The sequence below is a fragment of the Podarcis cretensis genome, assembly GCF_951804945.1.
Source record: "Podarcis cretensis genome assembly, chromosome: 10".
NCBI classification, from domain to species: Eukaryota; Metazoa; Chordata; class Lepidosauria; order Squamata; family Lacertidae; genus Podarcis; species Podarcis cretensis.
In genome coordinates, this window is record NC_137179.1 from 29,312,990 (window position 1) to 29,339,454 (window position 26,465).

General features: G+C 45.2%; 1 protein-coding gene across 3 annotated transcripts in view; it reads right to left on the bottom strand.

The window, feature by feature from the left end:
• ELFN2 (extracellular leucine rich repeat and fibronectin type III domain containing 2) overlaps nt 1-25,916 on the bottom strand; it is a 145,804-nt gene extending 119,888 nt beyond the window's left edge. The window contains exons 1-2 of one of the 3 annotated variants that reach the window (XM_079992417.1): nt 25,679-25,916; nt 25,249-25,348 (exon numbers count right to left, since the gene is read on the bottom strand). The gene's annotated coding sequence lies outside the window, so the exon portion shown is untranslated. Of the gene's footprint in view, nt 1-25,088; nt 25,159-25,248; nt 25,349-25,678 lie in introns of those variants that run through there. The other 2 variants (XM_079992416.1, XM_079992418.1) reach the window with 2 other exon arrangements.
• Nucleotides 25,917-26,465: the final 549 nt, after the last annotated feature.

The following is a 26,465-nucleotide window of genomic DNA, read 5'->3' on the forward strand; positions in this document are numbered from 1 at the left end:
AATGTGTCCAGCACTGGTAGGACTGGATACACTGCAAAAATGCAGAAAAACCACGTCCGTCTGGGGGACAGGATTTTGGCAACAAGGCTGTGTCCATCCAAATTTACTATCATTACATCCCACTTTTGAATACATTTCACTTCTCGCCAGAAGCCCTCAGTATTTTGAAACATTAATCCTGGACCACAACTCAGCCCCTGCCATTCACACACTTCAGCCCTCATATAACCCTTCCGGCCAGAGTTTCCAAGCACAATTCTGCCTCTGCATTTCAAAGTGCCTGGCTGGCTATTCCAGGCCTCCTCCTCTTAAAACAGGAGCGAGTCCCTGATTGCCATTCAAGATGGATTCTCATTACTCCAAAGTGTCCCTCTAGGAGACACATTAAATAGTCCACGAGGTTAACTTAATCCAGCTGATTCTGTGTGGTCTCTGCCCGAATTCCCGATTAAATTAACATCCTTGAATCTTAATTAGCATGTGAGGCAGAGGTTGCCTTAATAACGGAGATAATAATGCACAATGTTAAAAATAATCAAGCTGCGCCCTTCCCCCCTTCACACATGCAAATCCCCTTCAGTGAGAGAGAAGATGCAAAGGGCAGCACCGACTGAGATGCAACTGGGTTGCTTCGGGCGAAGAGAGCACAAGCAACTATGTGGCTAAATGACTAAATTACATGGGGAAGCGCCGTCGTCTTCATGCAAGTCAGCTGACATTTCTCAGAATATGATTCCCCCCCCCAAAAAAAACCCTCCCCAGATTTCCCTCACCCAGCCCTAGAAAAGGGGGTGATTTGCATAACTTCCTCCAAATATTCTCTGCCTCTTTTTATGTAGCTACCACCATTTTTCTCCCAGTGCCTGGGCACTATGCAAGGTTCAAAATGGTGGCCAAGCTACCAATAGACGGCATAGACACACCGTCCATTTAAAGTGCTATTACAGTGATACCTCTGGTTACGTACTTAATTCGTTCCGGAGGTCCGTTCTTAACCTGAAACTGTTCTTAACCTGAAGCACCACTTTAGCTAATGGGGCCTCCCGCTGCTACCATGCTGCCGGAGCACAATTTCTGTTCTCATCCTGAAGCTAAGTTCTTAACCCGAGGTACTATTTCTGGGTTAGCGGATTCTGTAAACTGAAGCACATGTAACCTGAAGCGTATGTAACCCGAGGTACCACTTTAGCAGTCATGGCCAATACCCAGAATGGCTTAACAATTTCTCTCTCTTCCAATGGAATTCTGGGAATTGCACCTCTGTAAAGAAAGGGTATAGGGTGTCTCAACACCCTTAACGAACTACAGTACCCAGGATTCTCTGGGGGAAGCCATAACAGAATGAAACTGTTTGGTAGGGAGAGGTAATCAATCATTCACTGTTTGCAGACTGAAAGCAACAGTAGCAGCAGCAAATCCTGAGCATATTTGGGCCAAATCAGTGAACAGCAGCAATTTTTACTCCTGTTTCCATTTCTGCTGGAATTCACCAGTATCCCTAACCCCTCAGTCCTTCTCCTTGGCCCTCAACCCGTTCAGATAAAGACACAGGATGAACGGTGTGGGGACTATACACACTGTCACCATTTTCGCTATAGGCAAAGGAGAAGGTTGTAAGATGGAAGGCTGTTCAACTCACTCCCTGTTTTCTTACGACTTGGCTGGCCCCTGGAATAACAAAAAACGAACTTGACAAGTGGAGCTGTCAGCATTTGCTCTGATTTAGTTAACCACAGGGAGATTGCAACAGCTTCCCATCCCTCTCTGACACAGACTCAAAAAGTTTTGAGGGTTTCTGCATGCGAAGCACAGCGGTAGATGCCTGTAACCAAAGTACTGGTTGGCTAGTTCATATCAATGTGTGAAATTCAGCGTGTGCGCACACACAAACAAACACTCCTACACATAGGCCACTGCTTCTTGGCCTTCATCACTCCCTTAGGATTGCTAGCACACAATGCTGCAGTGACAGTAGAAACTACAGCCTAGCAACCCCTATTTTTATTTATTTGTTTCAATTACATCGCCAATTCAGACTCTTGTGGCCTCTCGGCTCCCTCCTGCCCTTTATTTATTTAAATTGTTTATTAGCTGCTCTTCAGTCTAAGCTTTCGGAGTGGCTCACAAAACGCAACGGAACAAAGAACAACATACAAATCACAGCAGAGGAGAATGAAATTATCCTCATAAAACACCAAACACCAACATCCAGCCTGGTGCCTTCCAAAAATTTTGGGCTACAACTCCCATCAGTCCCTACTAGCACAGAAATCTGATCCAGAGAAGAATTCTTGGGCTTTTAATTCTCACCCCACCTTTGCAGCATGTTTTCCTGAGCCACCACAGCTTGTTTGCAGTCATCTCTACTTATTAGCCTCTTTTTGCCTCAGTTCCCTGTCACCTCAAGTCTCATTCTCAATTTATTTTTCCCTCCAGCTGCTCCTTTTCAGTCCTTTGCCTAGTCTGCACCTTCTCCCCCCGCCCCCCCCCCCCCAGGTTCTGAAAGCCTTAGCTTTCCTACAGCCCAGGATCTCTTCCCAAGTTCTCAGACTACTTAACCCTGAACATATGGACAACTAGTCTGTCCCTCACAGGAACTAGACTGCAAGCTGTTTTGTTCCCCAAGCAGTTAAACATTCCCCGAGCCATCACAGCAGTTCAGCCAATCAGTGTTAAAGGCTTCCTTCACCATCACAAAGTGAAATATCCCAACACCTTTGAGAATTTCAAATCCATGACTGATAATCAAGGGCATCTCCCAGAGGAATGTGAAATCTGGAACAAATACCCTGAAATGTTTTTGGTGATGTTCTATTTCTTCCTTCCCATCTTATAAACAGTAGCTTCTCCCAGGTCTTTGAACTTAACACTAGCAGTAAGCAAGGAATGATATATAACTACCTAAAAAAATTCCTTCCAGTAGCACCTTAAAGACCAACTAAGTTAGTTCTTGGTATGAGCTTTTGTGTGCATGCACACTTCTTCAGATACACTGAAACAGAAGTCACCAGACCCTTCTATATAGTGAGAAGGTGGGGAGGGGTATTACTCAGAAGGGTGGTGGGATTGGGTGATTGGCAGATAGCTGTGATGAGCCTGTTGACGACTCTTAACGACTGCAATAGGTCTTACAGGAAAAAGCAAGGGGTGAGAAGGTGAAAAATGGCTTTGTCATGTATAATGAGATAAGAATCCAATGTCTTTGTTCAGACCAGGTCTCTCCATGGTTTTAAGTTTGGTAATAAGTTGCAATTCAGCAGCTTCTCTTTCCAGTCTATTTCTGAAATTCCTTTGTAATAGAACAGCTACTTTGAGATCTTGTATAGAATGTCCTGGGAGATTGAAGTGTTCTCCTACTGGTTTCTCTGTCTTGTGATTCCTGATGTGATTCCTGAGGTCAGATTTATCAGATTTATGACATAAATCTGACATCAGGAATCACAAGACATCAGGAATCTGCCAGAGCCCGTCTTTGCATGCAGGGGAAGCCCCTAATTCACTGAGGGTTTGAGACTCATGGGCGGTCCTCACTGCCAGAGCCAGGCAGGGTCTGATGGGGATCTCCGTGGGGGGCACATAGTTTGCGCACCATTCCCCAGGTTGTGTGCCTGGGGCAATGACCCCTTGCCGCCCCCCCACGCTTACCTATGTCCCCCAATATTTTATTCAAGTTGGCACCCCTCTATGACACATTTGTTGTTGTTTAGTCGTTTAGTTGTGTCCGACTCTTCGTGACCCCATGGACCAGAGCACGCCAGGCACTCCTGTCTTCCACTGCCTCCCACAGTTTGGTCAAACTCACGTTGGTAGCTTTGAGAACACTCTCCAACCATCTCATCCTCTGTCGTCCCCTTCTCCTTGTGCCCTCCATCGTTCCCAACATCAGGGTCTTTTCCAGGGAGTCTTCTCTTCTCATGAGGTGGCCAAAGTATTGGAGCCTCAGCTTCAGGATCTGTCCTTCCAGTGAACACTCAGGGCTGATTTCCTTAAGAATGGATAGGTTTTATCTTCTTGCAGTCCATGGGACTCTCAAGCGTCTCCTCCAGCACCATAATTCAAATGCATCAATTCTTCGGCGACCAGCCTTCTTTATGGTCCAGCTCTCACTTCCATACATCACTACTGGGAAAACCATAGCTTTAACTATACGGACCTTTGTTGGCAAGGTGATGTCTCTGCTTTTTAGGATGCTGCCTAGGTTTGTCATTGCTTTTCTCCCAAGAGGCAGGCATCTTTTAATTTTGTGACTGCTGTCACCATCTGCAGTGATCATGGAGCCCAAGAAAGTAAAATCTCTCATTGTCTCCATTTCTTCCCCTTCTATTTGACAGGAGGTGATGGGACCAGTGGCCATGATCTTCGTTTTTTGATGTTGAGATTCAGAACACAGCAGGTGGAAAAACACACCGTCCACATCATCAGATGCATCATCCACAAACACTTACGCCATAATAAGGTGCCACACGTCTCTGTTCTATTGGCAGAGAGTCACGCGGTCATGTGCAATACCTGCACATTTTGTGCCTGACTTGGGAACAGTGATCTCAGCATTTTGCTTTTGTGTGCATCGGAGCTTTGCAGCTAATAAAAAAGAAAAGGCACCAAACCAAAAAAAAGACACTACCAACAAGTCATGGAATATCTGTGCAGCATATGGAAAGGAAAGTGTGCCTCTGGCACCTCTGGAGTGTCGCCTCACACCTCGGCATGTGCCAGCAGAGCTTTGCTGCTCTCAGGAACACACGAGAATGCTTGCTTAAGGTGCCAAGGCGCACCGGGCCAGAGCAATGGGTTCTGGGAGCTGCAGCTTGGTTCCTCTATGGCAGGCTAGGCACAATAGCAGATCCAACAGACTCCACTCCAGCTACATGCGACATTCATTCGACACTCATTCTGTCTTCGGGATCATCCTTTTCTCCTCGCCCCTAACTGCCTAAGGCTGTTCAGCGAGTGGCAGAAAGATCAGCAACCTCTTCTGGAGCTCTTTAATGTAGGCATCAAGAAACACTTTGCTTCAAAGAGCTTAGATCAAGATCCACACTGCACCAGTTTTGCTTTACAACAGCTAATGAGAAGCCTGCACACACCCCCAAAAAAAGCATCATAAATGCTTGACCTGCAAGATAAAGGAACAGTTGCTGATACTACTGTGGACTCTTTGCTGTTTGCTGCTTTCCAGCACAAGCTGCATTTCTCCTGGCAATAATAATAATAAAAAGACGATTCCTTATGCTGCTTCCTTATGCTGAAGGAATAAGGAACATTGCAGTGGACGGCCTGGGCCAGAGGTTATTACTGCAGATTAAGAGATGTGCTACTTTATTTATCGAAAAAATCTGAAGGGAAAAGGAATCCAAAAGGGAAACTCTGACTCATTTTATTTATTTTGCTTTTTGGAGATTTGTATACTACTAGCCTTATCGATTTAAAACTGCATACTGTATAAAAAACAACTTGCTAAGCTTAAAAACAGACCCCTAGTAGATTTCCATATAAATAAAAGAAAAGAAACCTTTAAAAAAGAAGAAGCAGGAACACCTCTTTGGTTAAAAATGAAACATAACCCGTGTCTTCTGCTGCCTCTAAAATATTGCAAGACTAGCAAAGAGTGGACAGGCAGGAAAAAGCTTGGCCTTTAAAATGTCTTAGAGCTGAGTAGACATGCAAGCAAAATTCCAACCTTCCTTCCCTATTCTTAGTTTACCTCCAGACTTTTGTGGGGCAGATTCAAGCACATACAGGAAAATTAGGTTTGCACAATTAATGTTGATGCTAACTCTCAGTAGAATGAGAGGTAGGGTAGCCATGTGACCTACTTTAAAGGGGACAATTCTCTTTTGGAAGCACTTTACTGTTTGAGGAGCTTGTCTGGTCTAGACTTGGTTTAAACATAATGAAAAGAACCCCAAGGAAGGAGAGCAAAGAGTGGCGACCTTGAAGTTGCCCATCATCATTTTGAACCTGGAAGGTGCTCATCTGACCACAATCTGCCCCACCCACCCGCTATATTCTGATAGTGTATGGATGGTTTGGGCCAACCAAACAAATAACAAACGTTCCTTCAGAGCAGGGGTGAGGAACCTGTGGCCCTCCAGATATGTTGGACTCCAACTCCCATCAGCCTTGATTAGCACGGCCAATTTTCAGAGACAGAGTTGTAGTCCTGCAACGCCTCTTCTGCACCCTTGCTTAGGAGGCAATAAGGACTACTCTCACAAACCTAATTAATGTACTGCATCATCCCTCTTCTCATTTTCAACCCGAATGTGGAAATTCCTGCAATTTTAACCCCGGTTCTTTTATTCACTGCTGTTTTAATTTCTAGCCTGTTCAACTAAGAATTTCTAGTTAGCTAAGATCCTTCAAAAAGGGACTGAAAGCAACCAAGCTGAGTCTGGTTCTCCCAGAGCCCAATGAATCAATTTTTCCAATCTGCCTTTCCCCCCCACCCAACCACCCTCTAATCCTGTTGAGCCATTTTTAACTTGCTTTGAGGCAAGTGAAGGAAAAGCCACTGGTGCCTTAAGGTTCTTGCCTGACCTTGGATAGCAAATGATAAAGGCTTTGATTTCAAAAATTACAGTGGGAGCCCATCATTAGTCCATAATATGGATCAAGGAAAAACAAACAGACGCGAAGGCCAGCTGTCACTGAGGTGAACGGCTGCATGTTGTTGTGTTTGAGGGGAGGGGAAAGATAAACTGAGATTTTTAAAATGAAGCTTTGGAGTGGGGCGTGGAATCACCCAGCAAGAAAAAGACAGATAGAAACAGACTGGTTGCCTTCCCTTGTACTCTGCTTGCATATTTGTAAATAAATCAAATATTTTAAAAATGCCATGAGCCTCCTGTAATAAAGCAAACCAGACCCAGTTAGCACTGCTGTTGGGAATTGGAGAAAAGTGAGGAAACCACAATACGCTAGAGATTTTTTTACAGAACTGGGAAGCTAGAGAATCAGAGTTCTATACAGAGCTCTGCTCATGCAACAGGACTCGTTTCCTCTCTTCCTCCTACACCATCCTTACAAAAATGTGCAGTGTCCTCCAAGCCTCCATGGCTGATCCTGAGGGTGTGCAAGGAGCCAGAGGGGACAGGAGAGGAAGAGAAAGTACCATGGCATCATTGGCATGCATGGAAGTCTATTGCACTAGTGAAGATGCAGTACCAAAGATGCTGTAACCTTAGCTTAGGAACTACAGTCACAACTCATTCAAAGTTGAGGCCCAATCAGTCCTAGCTATTAAATTAAGCATGTGTGCTAACCCCTTCCAATGAAATCAGATGCATTTACACATGCCTCATTTTGGTGGGGTTGTGCTGTATGTTTTGTGTCTTTATTTCAGGGGTGGAGAATCTGTGGTTCTCCAAATGATGTTGGACTACAATTCCCAACATCCTTGGCTGTGGACTAGGCTGATTGGGATTGATTGGGACCCCTGCTTTATTTCAATGCAACCTTTTTTATTGTAACCACCTCCTAGTCTTTACCTTCATAAAGTTCTTGCTTGTTTTACATGAAGTTACCATCTTGTAAACCAAACATGTTCAATCAAGAGGAAAGAAAATTACAACATGTGCAAGTTATATTGGCATTTTTTCAAATATCTTTAGCAAATAATGCTTCTCTCTAATCCACTGTAAACAAGACACAAAGCAATGGGCCTTAACTAAAGGAAACACAAGTGAAACCTTAGTGCAGCCTTCTCCAATACGGCCTGCTGCAGCTGTTGGACTACAACTCCTATCAACATGGTTGGAGAAGACCATGGAGTTGTAGACCACCAACATTTGAAAGTCACCTAGCTGAGGTAACTTGCATTGGAGAAAGGCCTCTGGGGCAGAGGGTAGATTTTTCAGAATGAAGATACCATGATGGAGGCATGCTTGCTGTGTTGCTGCCCACACATCCCAGTATCATCACAGGTTTTAAGGTATGTGGTTCAAAAACCTGAAATGCTTGTTTGACCAGAGATGAACGTATGACTAAAGAAATGTGTGGGTCTGGGAAACCACTTGTCTGTTCATATCAGTTTCAATTTAAAAAGCAAACACACATAACTATTGTCTGTCTATCCTTGAAGTGAAGGATATCTGTGTCTAGGAACCTAGATATTCACAAAAACATCCAAAAGTGGAGGCGGCATGATCTGGAAGGGAGACAATTTCATAATCCTTCTCCCACCCACCACTTCTCCCTTGTGTTCCATTCCCTCATCACCCATTTTTCCTCCAGCCATGGTTTCCAGTTGTGTTTCCATGGGGAGGGAGCTAAACATCCTTCCTCTACTACGTTTGGCAGAAACCCAAGTTCCAGGTCCTGGATCTCCATTAACTTCCAATGAAATAGCAGTGGAACTACAGAAAAAGCTTTGAAAAGAGGTTTTGGAAATGGGGGACTTGTTTTTGGGAGAATTTCAACCAGGAATTTAGAAGGGGTGCTTTATTTACAGGTTCTCTCCCTCAGGATAACCTGGCAGATTCAGAGACTCAATGGATAGCTTTCTGCAATGACATGGATATGACTCAAAATGATGCGAGTTTTAAAAACGCAAGCTTACTTTGGATGCAATGGCTGTGCAGAAGCACTGAATCCTAAATCTTTTCCCACAGCCTCAAGGAAGGTTCTCTACTGGTTGGGGGGGGGACCAAGGATGGCCTAGAGAGAGCCCTTCACATCTTCTTACAGCCCTGAGACAACTTGATCCTGCCATCCAAGGGCTTGAGGAGTTTAAAGGTGTTGGTTTGGGGGCACAGGGGAGCTAGTGAGATGCAAACAGACCTTAAGTAGGGGATGGAGAAGAAACTCATCTTTGTTTGCATTTTAATACAAACTACCTAATTTGCACTTTTGAAACAAATATGCAAACTGGAACATGGCTGTCCTTTGAAATTTGCACTTGTTTGAATTTTGAGATGCAGTTCCCCAACCAAGCTATATGTACAAAACTGCATATGCTACGTGGCAGTGTGCAGTAAAAATGCTTATATTAGTAAAAAAAAACCATATACAAAAAAAACCATTTTATTATGGAAAAATTCTAAGGGAAATGTATATATTAGTCAAAACTGCATACCAAAATGTGTGTATTTTGGGAAATTTGCACTAAAATGCTGGTGAATTTTCAAAAGGAGTTATTTTCTAAAATACAAAACAAAACTGCAAATTCCTATGGAAATGTGGATAACTAAATTTAACATTGGAAAAATGAGAAACTTTGAAAGCCAAAATTGGCAGATTCATCCGTTCCTACTTTAGGCTTGTGGGATCTACTGTTTTTTGTTATTGTTGTTGTTGTTTTTAATAGAGCCCTAAAATCCATCAACTAGAGCATGATACAAAAGACATACACTTACAATTAAAGTATTCTGATCCCAGAAATTTCTTTTGAGTACAAGAACTGTATAGAGCTCATATGTTCCGACACATATCCGCTCCTGGTTTCCCCAAGCTTTCTTCATTTTAGCAGTATAATTTTAGGATAGGGAGAGGCTGCTTTTATGAAACAACTGCGAGCCAGAAATCCTTAATCTACTGCTAATCACCCAGAGATCTACCATTAGATCTAGACCTGCTTCTTCCCACTCCTCCTCTGGGTCACTGGTACCCATGGGAGTGTCATATGTATACCTTCATGTTGGCTTAGTTTAGGTATAACTGATGGAGTATTAATGTTAAAAGGAAACCTTTGCCAGAGTAGTAAGTTTGCTGCAAATGCTTGGATTAAAAATAAAAAGAGATGGGGGAAGAGCTTAAGTGTCTGGGGGAAACCCCCCCAGCCCAGGAAGGCTAATATAGTCAAGCTAAGGGAATATGAAACGATGGAGAGAGGGTAATAGAAAATACTACACTGAAAAGCTAAAAGAAGAAAAAGCAACGAAGGCAAGAACGAAGTGGATGTCTTCAGTGCAAAGCGGAAAAGGAAGCCAGTGAAGAAAACTCAAAATATGTGCTCAGGCAATTGACACAAGCAAGCAGACTCAGTCCTCTAATCTTTTCTAAGCTCTAGCTTGCAGTTTTCAAAGCTGGCTAGCTAACCACTCACCGTTCATTCATTTCAATAGGAATTGCGTGTCTAACACCCTCTGCAAGCTGGAGAATCCCAGCCCACAGCTATGGCTTTCACACTCATAGATGTTCAGCTGTATGTTTCCTTAGCCACCTCTAGCAAGCCTTTCTTCACCATCTTCTGCACTGATCTAATAAGCATGTGATTCTGTATGAACTTACTTCATCTCACAAGTTTCAAAGGCAAACGTGCTTCTCCCAAGCCAGAGAGAGACTTCCCACCTCAACCAAACAATCTCCTCCCTTTATTGGTCTCTCTGTATCATTGATTTTGTCCTTGATCCTGATTCCCAAACGTCCCATCTGCTGTAGCCTTCAAATCTATGCAATGCTGCTCTCTTCTGCGGCTGCCAGGATGAGATCCTCCTGCATGCTGGGCATTAATCTTGCATCACAAAGCTAAATGCATAATGCAAATTCTGTTAAAAGTAATAGGACAATCCCAGGTATATCACAATATCACAGTATCACAACCAGGAAAAAAGCCAACCAGGCTCAAATTTATGGGAAGCATATCATGGGAGTTTTGAGAAATATACATATTTAGCACACTCCGCATTCCATTTACATGGACCTAGTGCGCCTTTTTTCAACTGTTAATTATTAAAGGGTTTTTTTTCCTGACATGGTTTTCTAGAAGCATTTACCCGAAACGTGAGAAATCTTATGCCAGAGGCTTCTCCCCTCCCCAAACTACTTGAGAAGCACAGCCAATACAGGTTTTGCCGAACGGTTTTTAAGTTCGCCACAGGTATTAGTGCATGTTTCCAAGATTACACAGACCATATAAAAATCCCACATGAGCTTTAGGCCTACTTCAGCTTAGATGCCCTGTGCTGAGGAAAGGCAGTGTTTAGGTCAGTGTTTCCCAAACTTGGGTTTTTGGACTACAATTCCCATCATCCCTGTTCACTGGTCTTGCTAGCTAGGGATGATGGGAGTTGCAGACCAAAAGCAGGTTGGGACCCAAGTTTGGGAAACACTGATTTAGGTAAAATTCCATCATCATCTCTTTTTTTGTTGCTGAGTAGGGTGTCAGAGGACCAGGAGTCACAGTTCCTCTTCACCAGGTGACGGAGATGAGGACTGTGAACCTGAAGGAGAAGGGCACAGAGGGTGAGCTGCACCTGCTTCTACTCCTATCTAAGGGCTCAGTTTCAGCTTGCTCCTTGCTGGAGCAACCCCAGAGCCCTGTGTCCCCCAGAGCACTCCCCGTGCCTTGCATCCAGCCTTAAACCTGCCTTACCTTTTCTTACACCCCACCTGAGCTTTGCCTTGCCACCCCACAGGATTTAGACAGGTTCAGTCTCACGTTCAGGGTTTCCCAACTTACGGAGTAAAACTTAACAAAAAGGGCACGGGGGAAAGCTAAGTTGAAAGGGCAGGAACATATGGGTTTTCCAGGGCCATATTGACATAAAACTAGAATTGTATCACAAGAAAAGCAGGGCACTGGGGAAAGCCGATCAATGTTAGAACTTTGCACCTGCTGGGGAAATGCCAGAGAGACAAAAGCTCAGCTGGAACTGCAAGAGCTTGCAATGTTCTCAATCTACCTACTCAAGGGGCTGGCTCTGCATGCCTTTGTAACTTTGTAAAGGGACCCCTGACCATTAGGTCCAGTCATGACCTGGGGTTGCAGCGCACATCTCGCTTTATTGGCCTAGGCAGCTGGCGTACAGCTTCCGGGTCATGTGGCAAGCATGACTAAGCCACTTCTGGCGAACCAGAGCAGCGCATGGAAACGCCATTTACCTTCCCGCCGGAGCAGTACCTATTTATCTACTTGCACTTTGATGTGCATTCGAACTGCTAGGTTGGCAGGAGCAGGGACCGAGCAATGGGAGCTCACCCCGTCACGGGGATTCGAACTGCCGACCTTCTGGTCAACAAGTCCTAGGCTCTGTGGTCTAACCCACAACGCCACCCACGTCCCACAGACTGTAGGAATGGCTAAAGTGACCTTACATCCATAGCCACTTTGGTGCAGAATTGTTTTGCCTGCTCACTTGCTTTCACACACCAAACTACTGGTCCAGCCTCAAGTCAACTGAACCAGGCAGCAAGATGCCACTAAAAGCACAATGAGAGCTGTCAACAACATACACTGTATACTAGTCGCTTCAGCAAGCAGCAATAATCCACTGTAGACTCAAATTTTAACCCGAGTGAACTCCATGACAGAGAGGCTGCAGACTGGGGGTGGCCAGCCTATGGCAGGGGAAGGGTATGTGGCTGTTGTGCCCAGGAGGTCATGAAGTTTGAGTGTGTCCTGGCTATGGCACAGAATCAGGCCAACGCTTAAGCCTGCCTCTCCGATGGCCTTTCGGTTTGACTTGCAGAACGCTTGCCAAAGGAGTGTGGCTGCCGGCTCTGGAGAACTCCAGTTATAAATTGCTAGTGAATTTATATTCAGCAATTGGCCCTTGCCTGATCTGTTTCCCTTGCTTCTTAAATGTTTGACCCACCCCTTAACTGGTTGTGAGAGCTCTCTCCAATTTGCAATTTGGGCATGAATTTATCCAAGTATATCCTAGCAGATATGTTATGTAACAGTTATGGCAGTGCCTCAGATAAAATATTGGAACTCCATTGCACTTGACATTTGTATAAACCCCAAAAGGTCAAGCAGTTGTGTGATCCATGCAAGAATAAGTAGTAAGCAGAGCTATATAAATAGGACGCCTTCTTGTCAAAGCCCAATATTGTGTGTTTAAAATAAAAAGCAAAAGAGCATATTGGGCCACGGGGGAAGATCAAAATCAACAGTAGGGCAATACGTTTTAGGACCATCTAAAGTGTCAGAAATCAGTGACATGTCAGGCAGAATGTTAAACAAAACAGGAGAGCTATTTAGCTGTTCCCCAAACTGCAATGTGCAACAGGAAGGATTTTTTAGACCGTGTCCAAGACTATTTAGACAAACCTGGAGGACCACAACATGGATGCCTGGGACTGATGTACTGTACATTGCTTTGAGTGCCTTCTGGTGAAAACGAAGACCAAGAAGATACAATAAAGTAAGAACAGTTCCTCTGGCACTTTGGTGACAGTCAACCTGCACTGCAACTCTGAGGAATGGAATCATCAAGATGAGCAGCCACCAACAACCAGTCCAACAGACCATTCCCAGTCCCCACTTCTTTCCAAAAGTATCTGTCGCCCCCAAAACCTTTCAGCTCTCCTAATATACTTCAGCCCTGTTCCAGTGTGCAGGAGCTGATCCAGGCATAGACAAACTCGGCCCTCCAGATGTTTTGGGACTACAACTCCCCTCATCCCTGACCACTGGCCCTGTTAGCTAGGGATGGTGGGAGTTGTAGTCCCAAAACATCTGGAGGGCCGAGTTTGCCTATGCCTGAGCTAATCCCTGTGAAATCCTCATCCCTACCCACTGAACCCGCTGTCCCAGCACTAAATTTTCTCCGGCAGGACAAATCCTTCGCTAACCTCCTCTGCCTCCTTGACTTACAATCCCATTGTCAGACTATTAGCATTTCTGAGCTAATCTCCTGTTATTATCAAAGCCCATGAGCCATCTGTACCTGAGGGGGGCCAGGCCTCCAGCTCTTGCAGTTCCAAGTTCTATGGCAGCAGTTTCTAACATTATCTCCTCAGCCCTCCACATTTTAATGCTAGCATTGTTTATTTTTCTGAGGGCTAAAGGCTTTGCTTTTGTGTTTTGGGAGGGAAGGTGCAAAGCAAAATTTCCAGACTGCCAAATTCTTACCAGGTTCCAGGTTCCATTTCATGGGTGCATGGGATGCCTAGCACTTCTAAGGAGTTCATTGTTCATCTTAACACCCAGTGCTAAACTGTCTGCAAGTAGGAAAGCCATCACCTTATAACCTTAAAGAGAGTTGCACCACTTCAAATATTCTCCTGCTCTCCCGGTCCTCTCCCACTGAGAATGCTAAACTGAAAGGGCTGGAGGTGTGGCCCCAAGGGCATGAGAATCTGCTGTGCAGGTACTGCCCTAGAGAATTTCTACCATTGTGAAAATAAAATGAAAAAATCCCAGGTCACACATTGCCAATCCTTAGCCAAAAGCCTGTTTGATTCTCCTTCCACGCTAGACTACCCTTGACTTCACCATCTCACACCCCCAGGGTGCCGAGCTATAGAGAACTGCTTTCCCATGAGCCACAGTCAAAATTCCTCCCTGGCTCTTTTGTTACATCCTGTTCTTCTGAGTTTTATATATATATATATATATATATATACCACTGAGCACCACCTGAAATAATTCTCCCTCCTTAGTGTTTTACACCTTTCAAATACTAGTAGGCCATTATCATGTCATCGTTTAGCCAAGCTATACATATTTAGCTCTTTTAATCTTCCCTCATAAATCAATCTCTGCAGCCCCTTAATCATTCCTGTTGCTCTTCTCTGAATTCCTTCCAATTTGTCAACATCTCTGCGCTTGCAGGGCGCCCAGAGTCGAATACAATTTTCTGAGCCTAGTCTCACCAGAACAGTATACAGAGGAACTATTACCTCCAGGCACCAGACAGAATGTCTCTGGATATTGTCATACAGAGACACCTCATTACATACATTTGACACTGGGGAATAGAACTGAAGAGTGCTTCCCCTCCCCTTGTTTTCAAGCAGAGGCCCTTATCCTAGGAGCGACAGTATCTCTCCTGCTGTCTCCGACAGGAAAGGCAGGTGTCAGACAGAGACAAGGCTAACTTAGACCAATAATGGGCTACATAATCCAGGTGTGCAACATGCAAAGACAAAAATACACTCTCTAAAACAGAATTAAGAATTACTTAGCATTATTCAGGCATTCAAACACCACATGTGGGGAGGAGAAATACTTTGGAGTTATGTGGCCCCCTCCAGCACCCTCATCCATGTGAGATGCCCCAGCCTTCTGAAACTCAGCATGTACAGTGTGATGGTGCTGCACGACAACAAAAAAGCACAGTTTCATTAATTGCAGCCATAATTAATGAGGCTAGTGGGTGGATTTGCCTCAGTGAAACACCAAAGGCATTAGGCAATTTGTCTAAGGAGGTAGAAACGACATGTACTGATTCCTGAGTCCATGGAAATATCTGCTTTGTTATGTCTGCGCACATAAGGAACTATGAAAGGGCTCCTTATTATAGCCATGGTAAGAAAGGCCATGATTCATCCTCCACACAAGTTGCCACCAACACAGGCACAATCAGATCAATAACAATCACAAGAGTTCAGGTTTTCAATTCATTCTTCAGTCATATTTCCTATATGAAACATTACAATTTAAAATGCGCACACAGGGCCAGCCCAAGACATTTTGTTGCCTGAGGAGAAGGACAAGATGGTGCCGGCTCACATTCCACATACAGGAGACAACTGGACTGTGGGAACTGATCTTACTTCAACCAACTGCACCTGAGCTAGTTAGGAGGCTCAGGGCAAGCCATGTGGCATACACAGCTATCTCCTCCAACAAATGGGAACAACTGGGATGGGGTTCAGAAGGAATAGCTGCTGCCACTGTGCCCCAACATCTGCTGCCTGCAGTGGCTGCTTCACTCCACCTAATGACAGAGGTGGCCCAGCACCCACAGTGCAATAGCAAACTGGAGTTAGCATCTGATTTCAGAGATCTGATGTCTACTGCTGAGATGCTACGGACAACCTGCCTAAACACCTGTGGCCTGCAGAAACTTGTCTACAAATTACTATACAAGTCTCCATGACTTTTTATTTGGAAAAGTAAATGTTCCATCTTGAATCTTGAAATAGGGAATGAAAGAAATGCAACCAAACAGACATGGCAAAAGAGAACAATATCATAATTAACTTATAATTTAAATCTTCCACTTCATCCTGTGCCTACCTAGTCATGAACACCATAAACCAACCCAAAACAGCCCGTCTTACAGTGCTTTCAAAAGATTCTCAGGCTTTGGTGACTCAGTTGTGAGACCCGGTGCCATAATGGGACATCAACTGTCTGAGAAGCCTCTCTTTGTGCCCTTATCTAAATCAGATGCATAGACGGTATTAAGATAAGAACTTAAGATGCACCCTGCTGAATCAGACCAGAAGCCCATCTTGCTCTCACAGTGGCCAACCAGATTAACAAGGTGATGGATCTTAATAGAACACAAAGCAGAAGGTGATCTCTAAAACGTATGCTGGGTCTAAGACTACATTTCTATATTACATGGAAAAGCAAGAATAATGTTTCCATGCCATTCCAGGTGATCTCTATGTCATCCACCCACATGGTCTAATGTGGCTATTTGGTGTCCTGTCATTGCCCAATGGAAGCAGCCACTGAAATAGAGGTGGCAAGAATGATTACAGATTACATGCCAACAGGACCCAAGATGCTTAGCAAATGATGGGTTAAAGTCAGTGCATTTCTCAATATGTACCTGGAAAAGAACAGGCAGCCAATGCAAACTGGGAGCATGGCTGCTAACAGGAACACATTGCTGGAAGCAGTTTCCTTGAGGGATTGCCTTATGTGCCCATTCAACTTCTTCAATCCACAGAACTGGTACTGTTACATGTGCCACATAATACTTGTTCCACAGTTATAAGAACATGGAATCTTTAAAAAAGTACCTCCTCTTGAGATCATAGGCTTGGAGAGCCTCTACCAATCAGAAAGGTTAGATAGACCTACTCTCTAACCCATGAGTATGGGCTGTACCCAATTCTAGCCATACTCAGAGCATGCCCACTGAAATTAATTTGAGTCCATTCATTTCCATGTCAAACATGGTTTGATAGAACCCTTATAAGCTCAACAGTTCCCTCTCCTGAGCAGCAGCCTTCTGTGAATCATGGAATTTTGTCAACATGCAAATTTTACAGTGTCCTGACATCACCATCAGAAAATTCGCTTCTCGATATTCTCTCCCTAGATACTCAAGTGGCCCTCATTTGTATAATGCATTCTGCACAGCAAAAACATTAAGGCCTCTTTACTTAGGGAAGATCCCTGTGAAGGAGCCAAATTATTATTCCCATTTTTACAGGCAGAAATGGAGACATGGCAACCTGGCAGAGAAACAGCTTGTACTCTGGCCACACAAAGAGCGTAGGAAGCAGAAACAGGAATTCATAACAGGTCTCCTGAGCACCTGACTCCAAAGTCTTCATTGAAAACATTGTGGGTTTAAAAAAAAAAAATTAAATCTGTAACAGTTTTCATAACAAAACAAATAAAACCACCATGAAATCAAAGCATATACAGTTCCCTGTAGCAACACAGCACAGCAACAATAAATTAGTGCTTTGGCCTCCAAATTCCCTGGGAAGTTTTTCAGGGGTCCAGACAGAAATGCACTATGATGACCCTGAGGCTCCACAAAGAGTCAGCATGCAGATACTTCACTGGAAAGCAGATTCCTTGGGGTCCACCAAAATTTGGCTGGGCTTAATAGCCAATCATTGCTGCTAGAAGCCACAAGGGCTTGGCTTTCAGGCTTCTTTCTTCACAGTGGCAAAGTAAGGGCAACCTATTGAACTGGTTGCTGCCTGGTGAAGGGGATAGGTTTACAAGACGTTGCAAGCGGGCGTTCCCTTCCTTCTAGTGCTCCAATTGTAAAGGCTGCAGAGAGAGCCTTCTTACTAGCTACTGCCAATACATATTGCTATAAGCAGACATTTTACTCTAAACATACAAAACGTACATCTACTATGAATGTACAAATCTCATGGTATTTACTAAGTAGAAAAAAGTATTTAAAAAAAAGTGCGAGAGAGGGAGAAAAGAAAGATTCATATTTCTTCCCACACCCGATTCATGAAATACTGTGATATTTTATGTTAGCTCCTATTTTTAGAATGATGCCAGAGGCACATTTTGGTTAAAATTGGTAGAAGTCATAAGGTGGGGCAAGAAGATTCCATGATGATTCTGCCAACCTTCTCCCCTAATTCAAGGAGGGCTCCTTTCCAACCTTGACCAACGATGTTGCTTCCCTCCCAAAGCAAGGCACATCCAGGCACCATTTTGAACAAACACTCTCTGTCTCTCTGCATAACTGGTAGGTTTAGTTAGTCCTGCGACAAAGAATACTGAAAGTGTTCCCTACTAGCCAAAATTAAATTCCTGGTCCAATCAGTGATCTAGCAACTGCATTTATGAAATCTTTTGCATTCCAAATTCTGCAAGAAAGAATGAAGTTTATATTAACCATCTACATTCAACTGGGATATAGCACACCATGGCAAATGTCTCTTTTGTGGCATTTGCAATGATGGACCAATTCTGTGCATACTGGTACATCTTCACGATGACCTAAGCACAGGAAAATACAATTGGGAGGCTGTACAGACTTTGACTGCAACAGCTACATGCTGAGACGCAGGCTGAGACCCTACCTGCCCACAGGCTGTCTCGCCAGAGTGGTGCATGCTCTAGTTATCTCCTGCTTGGACTACTGCAATGCGTTCTTCATGGGGCTAACTTCGAAGGTGACCCAGAAACTACAACTAATCCAGAATGTGGCAGCTAGACTGGTGACTGGGAGCAGCTGCCAATACCATATACCACCAGTCCTGAAATATCTTCATTGGCTCCTAGTACGTTTCCAAGCACAATTCAAAGGGTTGGTGCTGAGCTTTAAAGCCCTAAACGTTCTCGGCCCAGTATACCTGAAGGAGCGTCTCCACTCCCATCATTCTGCCTGGACACTGAGGTCCAGCGCCGAGGGCCTTCTGGCGGTTCTCTAGCTGCGAGAAGCCAAGTTACAGGGAACCAGGCAGAGGGTCTTCTCAGTAGTGGCGCCCACCCTGTGGAATGTCCTCCCATCAGACATCAAGGAAATTAACAACTACCTGACTTTTAGAAAACATCTGAAGGCAGCCCTGTTTAGGGAAGTTTTTAATGTTTGATTCTATTTTTAATATTCTGTTGGGAGCTGTCCAGAGTGGCTGGGGAAACCCAACCAGATGGGTGGGGTATACTTATTATTATTATTATTATTATTATTATTATTATTATTATTATGAGACAGCCATAAGAACAAGGCCTCCAAAAATCATCAGCCATCACCCTCCATGTCGATGCTTCAACACTTTTTCTTTTAGAAACAGGAACAAACAATCCAGAGAAAACTCTAACAGCTTAGTTCCTCCACTGAAAGAACTAAAGGACAAAGTTGTTCCCTGAAGCTTAACCACCTACCTATTTAGATTCTCATTTATTTGTGGAGGATTTTTAATGTGCAAACTGCTCCAAACTTTGCCTTGTCTGTCTGCACACTAACCAAGGAGGAGAGATTATGTTTGTCTTAATGACAGATGGAACTCATGGCTGAAAGTTAGTGAATTGTCCAGAGACATAGTATAAATAGAGGGAAGGGCTTTGAACGCTAGTTTCCCAAGTCTAGAGGAGGGAGATTAGTTCTTCCCACAGAAAGACAGGTTTGTTCATACAGCCTTCTTTTCCATAACTACTGCACTTAAGGAGATGTGTTCACAACAGATATATACAACAATATTCATAATAATAATCAAAATAAAACCACAGAACCACTCACTTCAATTACATTATTATTGTATCTTTGTTATGATTACTGAGCATACACCACCCTGAAATGCAGAAGGATGAGGGGCAATGGGATATTGTTTTAAATAAATCAATACTCCATCCCGCACAATGAGTTATTGCTGCTCAAGAACAACTGTGGTGTTTTTTTGTTTTTTGTGTGTGTGTTTTTAGATTTAAGAAATATGGTTTATTCACCCACTGTATTTACACCTTCAGTCTGCATGGAGGGAGTACAGATCTTACCGCATTGTCATTTCAAGAGGGGCATGTCTCCCACAGTAGAGTAGCCAGCCCGCCCTAGATGGATCCCAGTCTTTCTTCTTCTTCCAAGAACAACCTGCTTAAAACTCTATTTTGCTGTCACCTCACACCCAGTTACCCTGGCAACCTTCCAACTCCCCAATCTCTGTTCATACCTCAGGGCAAACAACTGTGTTGAAGGGAGAACACCCTGGCGTTTGCCAACAACCCCAAAATTCAGGGCCAGTAGAAAGCTGTCTTTCAGGAAGCTCATCGTGGCAAGGGGGAGACTAATCTGGTCACTTCCATCAGCCCTTGAAGCAGCAGCTGCTCCAGTGCTTGCTTTCCTCATCCCTCCTCATCCCTTTTTCCTTTTGCATTGTGCTTATTAGATTGCATGTGTGCAGACAGGGGCTGCCTTATATTTTGATACATGGTAGTGCTTGGAGAACTGTACATGTTTCTCAAGCATTCCTTAATAATAAATACTAGAGCAACCAACAATCCTATCACAGCAGCAGTAAATAGCAACTCACAGTTCATTCATACGAGCATAAAAATCATTTATCCAACAGAAGAATCACCACTAACTCCTCCAACATATTATGCATCATTGCGTGAGTATCCTACTTCGTGCTAAGGTTTCACTGGTAAAAGCCAAGGCTTTCTGGTGACGTGACCTTTCTGGCTGAGAAACACCTTACTCAAGAAGAATGTAGGTTTTATCTATTCCACTTCCATTTGTATTCAAATAACGCCTGCTGATATGTAGCACATGATTTCTATCCATCCTCTGGCAACATTCACATTTATGCACCACAAGACTCAATGGGTTTCTTTTCCCCAAATGCACAGGGATTTTCAGTTAAACTGTCCTTCAGATGGTTATCAGGGGTTCTGCAACAAAGAGATCCATTATGGCAGGTGAGCATCCCTGAAAGACATTCTAGGTCAGGGGTCAGCAACCCGCGGCTCCGGAGCCGCATGTGGCTCTTTTACACCTTTGCCACAGCTCCGGGGCGGATACTAGCGAGGGGCGGAGGCGCATTGTGCGCCCTGACACTTCCCACTGTGGCGGGCGCTGTACTGGCTGTGACGTCACATGGGGGCGGTGCGTGCGCTAGTCATGCACCGTCTCGACGTCACCTTCCCACCCGCTGTCAGATTGCGGCTCCGGAGATATATTTGTTTTAAATGTCGCAATGGTTTTGCGGCTCCCAGTTGTTTTTCTTCAGAAACGGGTCCAAGTGGCTCTTTTTGTCTTAAAGGTTGCAGACCCCTGTTCTAGGTCTTCCTTCCAGGGCATTAACGTAAGGAGATAAGAAGAGCCTTGCTGGATCAAGCCAGTGGTCCATCTAGTCTAGCATCCTGTTCTCACAGTGGCCAACCAGATGCCTATGGGAAGCCCACAAGCACAACCTGAACACAACACTCTCACCTCCCGTGGTTCCCAACAACCACTATTCAGAAGCATACTAGGTCAGACTTTCAGGTAACATGGGGCAGCAATGGGGCCCCCAAATAGCCAGACCACATCAGGTTTGAGGTTCCATCAGCAAAGTGTCCTCTGGTGCAGCAACAGTGTTCTGACAGAGGAACCATTCTATATATCCCACAGTGCTCCCAAAATACTAAGCATCACTCTGGGGATTGTGTGAAATTTAAATGGTAGTTCCCAGAACCCCAGCGGCAACAGCCATTTTAATTTCCCACAATGCCCTGGGCTGCTGTTACATGCTGAGAGCTGTTCAGGGGTGCTGTTTGCCGACACCAGGCCTGCCCCCATATGAATGCAAGAAGATGATTTCCTCTAGAAGAAGATCCAAAATACTCTGCAACATGCTGGAGTTCTACAGCAGACAGGCTGATGGGGGGGGGGGGTTTCCTTGAAGGCAAAAGTCTGAAAACCTCCATCAATTCCATAGGGCTATAGCCATGAGCGAGACACTCAAAGGCTGGCTGTGGTCCCCAGAAGAAAGGCAGGGCACAAACTCCAAATGTTAACATAAGCTACCTTGAGTTAACATGCAAGCACTTGCCAAGGTACCTAAATGCTTCTACCATCGCAATGCAACTATTATTGCAATGAGAAACACATAACTCTGGATTTGTCAACTACCATGACCTGGAACATAGGAAGGTGCCTTACACCAGCTCACGCTGTTCTCCATCTAGCCAGTATTGGCAACTCTGACTGGCAGTGACGTTCCAGGGTCTCAGACAGAGGTCTTTCCCAACAACCTTCTGGCTGGTTCTCAGAACTGAAGATGCCACGGACTGAGCCAGGGGAAAATGACACCGCCTTTCCTGGTACAGTTGCTGCCTTTAATTTCCAAGCTCTCCACAAGCTAGCAAATTCTTTTCCAAAGAGCGGCTCTCTTTTGCAAAGGAGTAGTGGAGCTACTAGTGATGATGGCTCTACTTCTTCTGGAATCAGAGGTAGCCTGCCTCTGAATACCAGCTACCAACAGGGGTGCACTTAGAGGTCAGCCAGGTTGGCTTCCACCAAGAGTGCAGACTCAGGAGCTGCAAAAACTGCACCTCTCCACACTGATGCATCTCCTTGCCAAGGGTGTAAGGAAGCCTAGGTACATCTCTGACTACCAAAGAAGAGAGTAGGAAAGAGAACTATTGCCTACCTATCCTGTCTGGGCTTCTTCTAGGCACCTGGTTGGCCATTGTTGTAAACAGAGATGCTGAGCCAGATTAGCCTTTGCTGTGATCTAGCAGGGTTCTTATGTTCTTATGAAATAGCCGCATATAATTTCCATAGTAAATCTACCCTGGCGTAGCCCCTAGAAGGTTCTGACAGGTCTCAGCATGCAACTCTTCGGTGGTTTTATTATAGTTGCCACCACCAAGTTCTGTCTGTTTTTATTATTTATTCACCTGTATCTTAAGAACTCCTTCTCCATTTTAATCAGTGCTGTAAGAGGTGATTATTGCTCTCGTTTTACAGTAGGGGATCAGAAGCTGAGAGGGCAATATCTTCTGTTTCCCAAAACGACCATGGCAGAACTGATGATTGAATCCAGATCTTCTAGACCCCTAACATTCGCTCCAGCAGACAGTGACTCTAAATTTGCTAAATACATTCTGATGCAGCCAACTCTGATGCACCTATTAATTTTTTCCCAGGCTACTTTCACTCACGTTGCAATCTTATGTGAAAGCAAATCCTGAAGGGTGACTTACTTCCAAAGAAACATGTTTGGAATTGAGATGAATGTAGCACAGCTATTAATTGAAAAGTTGTTTTAATGAATGTTCAAATGTTGGTGAATATTAGCATTCACATGTGTATGCTGACAATCCCACATTAACTTTGTGAATTCCTCAAAATAAATGTATGTATTTACACTACTTGTCAGACAGATACAAGTGGTTGCTGGCATTCATATCCAGGCGACAGTCAACATTCACCAGCAAATCCCAAAATGTTTTGACTTTGGGTGGAAAATATTTGTCTGGGATCATCAACATTTGCATGCCAATGTTTACCCAATTTCAGACATTCTGTTTAGAAAGCCAATCATATTTTTAGTGAACTGGCACAAAACTATGTTGTCCTTAATTGGATCCACCGATTTTTTGTTAACAAGCTCATGTTATTTAGCTTCAAGTAAAACAACAGAAGACAGAGTTCTGGAAGAAAGACTATCTCTCAGTGGTAGAGCATCTCCTTTGCATGCTGAAGGTCTGAGGTCCAACCCCCAGTATTTCCAAGTACTGCTAAGAAGGATTTGTGCATGAAATTGTGGCTAGCCACTGCTAGTCAATGTAGACAAGACTGAGCTAGATGGACCCAGTATAAGGCTTGCTATGTTCCCCCCCCCCCCAAAAAAACACCTATACATCAACAGGATACTGTTATTGGACCCCTTCCTTTGACTTTCAGTCCTATGAGATTTCCCATGTTTCTGGTGCTGCTGCTCTTAAGCAAGCCAAGACAATGGGGATAGCTGCAGCCTGCTCTTTCTTCTTTCTCTCAGTTCCTATCGTATCTCCATCGCAACCTCTATCTCCTGCAGCTTCATCACCTGGCCTTCCTGCTATATGAACTGCTAGTGGGAAGCATAGAGAGATGGGGGGGGCTCCATTTAAATAATGCATGCTCCATGCAAATGAAGCTTTGCTTGAAAATGCTAGCCGTGCTGTTGAGCTGCACTTTTCCTGGACTCACCAGGAGGGGCCGTTCATTGGAGACCTCGGCAGTACGAGTGCTGGAATACGGTGCCGCGGTGGGAGCATAATGCTCGGGCAAACAGGGCATCCCAACTCCAATCCACTCCTTTTGTCTTCTGGTGCATATCAAAGTGTTTGGCTAACGTAACCCATTGCAGTTGGGGTTTACCATAGCTGGAGCAATGGCTACTCAGCCCTGCACAGTTATAAACAGATATACATGCCTTCACACACAAAAATTATAGCATGCACTACCATCTCTGTCTCTGATCAAATCCTACCTGCCTAATTAAAAATCTATTGGGTGGAAGAACTGCATTCTCATTCTTCATATAGGAGCCTACAAATGTGGCTCTGTTAAAGGATTCCCTTTAACATACACCTGTGCAAATCTACATACGTAGTAGGCATCATTCCTTAACTACCGGAATATTTGACATGCATCCATTCTGCCCTGCATATATGCCAAAATCAGCACTTTCACATACATGTATGAAAGCATGCATGTGCATGGGCACATGGAAGTGTACACACAGCAGGTCCTGAGCATATCGGCAGCTGCCGTCTTTTTGATTTACGCTGCTCTCTGGCTCGAAGACTAAGCCTCTGTCTTACTAACTAGCAGCATTAAGCTTTGCTCTGTACACCCCAGGGTGAGGGTGTGAGTCAACTGTCCACCTGCTTCTCCTGATCTAGTTCTTTTCAAGGTTCCCATACCCCCAAGCAGGATGCTGCTTCGGTATGAAATCCACAGAGCCACCTGTTTCCACCGAACGGAAAGAGAAGACACACAAACAGCACACATGCATGGACAGCCCACTCACAAGTTGAACATGCGTGCAAGTCTCCTGTGCAATGCCCACACAAAGGTTCTCCTCCTGTGCAAATGGACAAATCTTATTCAGCCTACACAGACGCATCAGCCCTAATTTCTTCGATGCAAGGCACACAAGCACAGAGAAAGAGGGAGGGGGAGAGGTTCTTCTGCACCCAGCCAAGCCAATCCACCAGCCCTTTTCCCACAACCAGGAGCAGACTCGCTTTCACCTACATCCCCCAAAACTCAAAGCCCACGCACCTCCCTGCCAGTCTCCGCAAAGAGCCCCTGCCAAAAGTTTACTATGATGACAGAGAAGCGGAGGGAGAAGGATGCAGGGGTGGGATTCTCCTCCTGTTGCCTCCGCCTGGCCGATGCCGCCGCCACCACCATGGTTGCAAATGAAAAAATTGAAACCTACCCCTCCCTCCTGCTGCTAATGCTCTTGCAGGGGCCGGAATAAGATATCCAGCCAAGCACAGCTGCACACAGCAGGATTAAGATCTATTCAGAACTCGAAGCTGGGGAAATGGAGGGGGGGAGGAGAGAGAAACATCCAAGGCAAATTCATCATTCACATCGGTATTTTTTCTCCCAACCCCTGATCTTCCTTCACCTGTAGTCCCCCCACCCCATCCATCCACACTCCTACACATGCACCTCATTTCCCTTCTCCAGTTTAAGCCCTAAAGAATGGAGAGAAGGCATGGAAGGGGGGGGGGGAGCTAGCTGGAGGAAAAAATGCTTTATTAAAATGCAACACAAAAGCAGCCAGCTAGAATGGAGACCGCGCGCACCCCGCATCGTTGTGGCTGCCGCTTGGAGAGGGGTGGCCCCCAAAACGCACATACCTGCTCCTTTGCAAGCGATGCTGCTCCAAGTTCAGGGTTTGCATCCCAACGAGAGATCGAGCAGGAGGAGGAGGAGGAGGAGGAGGAGGAGCAGGAGGCAGCTGAGGACCACTCTTCATTCAAATTCCCAGCGATTGCTGATGGGAGGGCTGGAACTGAACGAGAAAGAGAAAGAGAGAAGGAGGGAGAGGGGTGCTCTGGCTGTGTGTGTGTGTGTATGTGCGCGCGCGCGGGGTGCGTGCGTGTGTGTGAGAGGGGGGGAGAGAGGGAGGGCGCGTGCCTGGCCCGCACGCCCCTCCTCGGAAGCAGTTCCCGGCTCCGACCACCCTCTCCTCGCCAAAACCCACACCACCAAGAGACGCCGGGAACCGGGAGCCGAGCGCAGCCGGGCAAGGCAGAGCCAGGCGGAGGCTGCCGGGCTTCGCTGCCGTCGCTACCGCAGCTGCATCACTAAGGAGGAGGAAAGGGCAGGCCAGAGGATTGCAACGCCAAGGGATTAATTCCGGCCTCAGCCTCGGCCGTTGTCTTTTCTGTTTCCTTTTTTTTTCTGGCCAAGGGGGCTTCGGAGCCGGAACAGAGTCCGGCGAGGGGCTGGTGCTCCCCCCAGGAGCTTCCCCTCCACCACCAACCCTCCGCTCTCTCCAGTTGTGGCAGGTGGGCCCCGGGCAGCGCGCAGTCTCTGCCCCCACCCCATCCATGTGCTGGAGGGTCAGACAAGCCCCCCTCCCCCGTTCACATGGACACGTCTGATGGGCTGACCCCACCCCGCCAGCAACAGCTGTTGGGA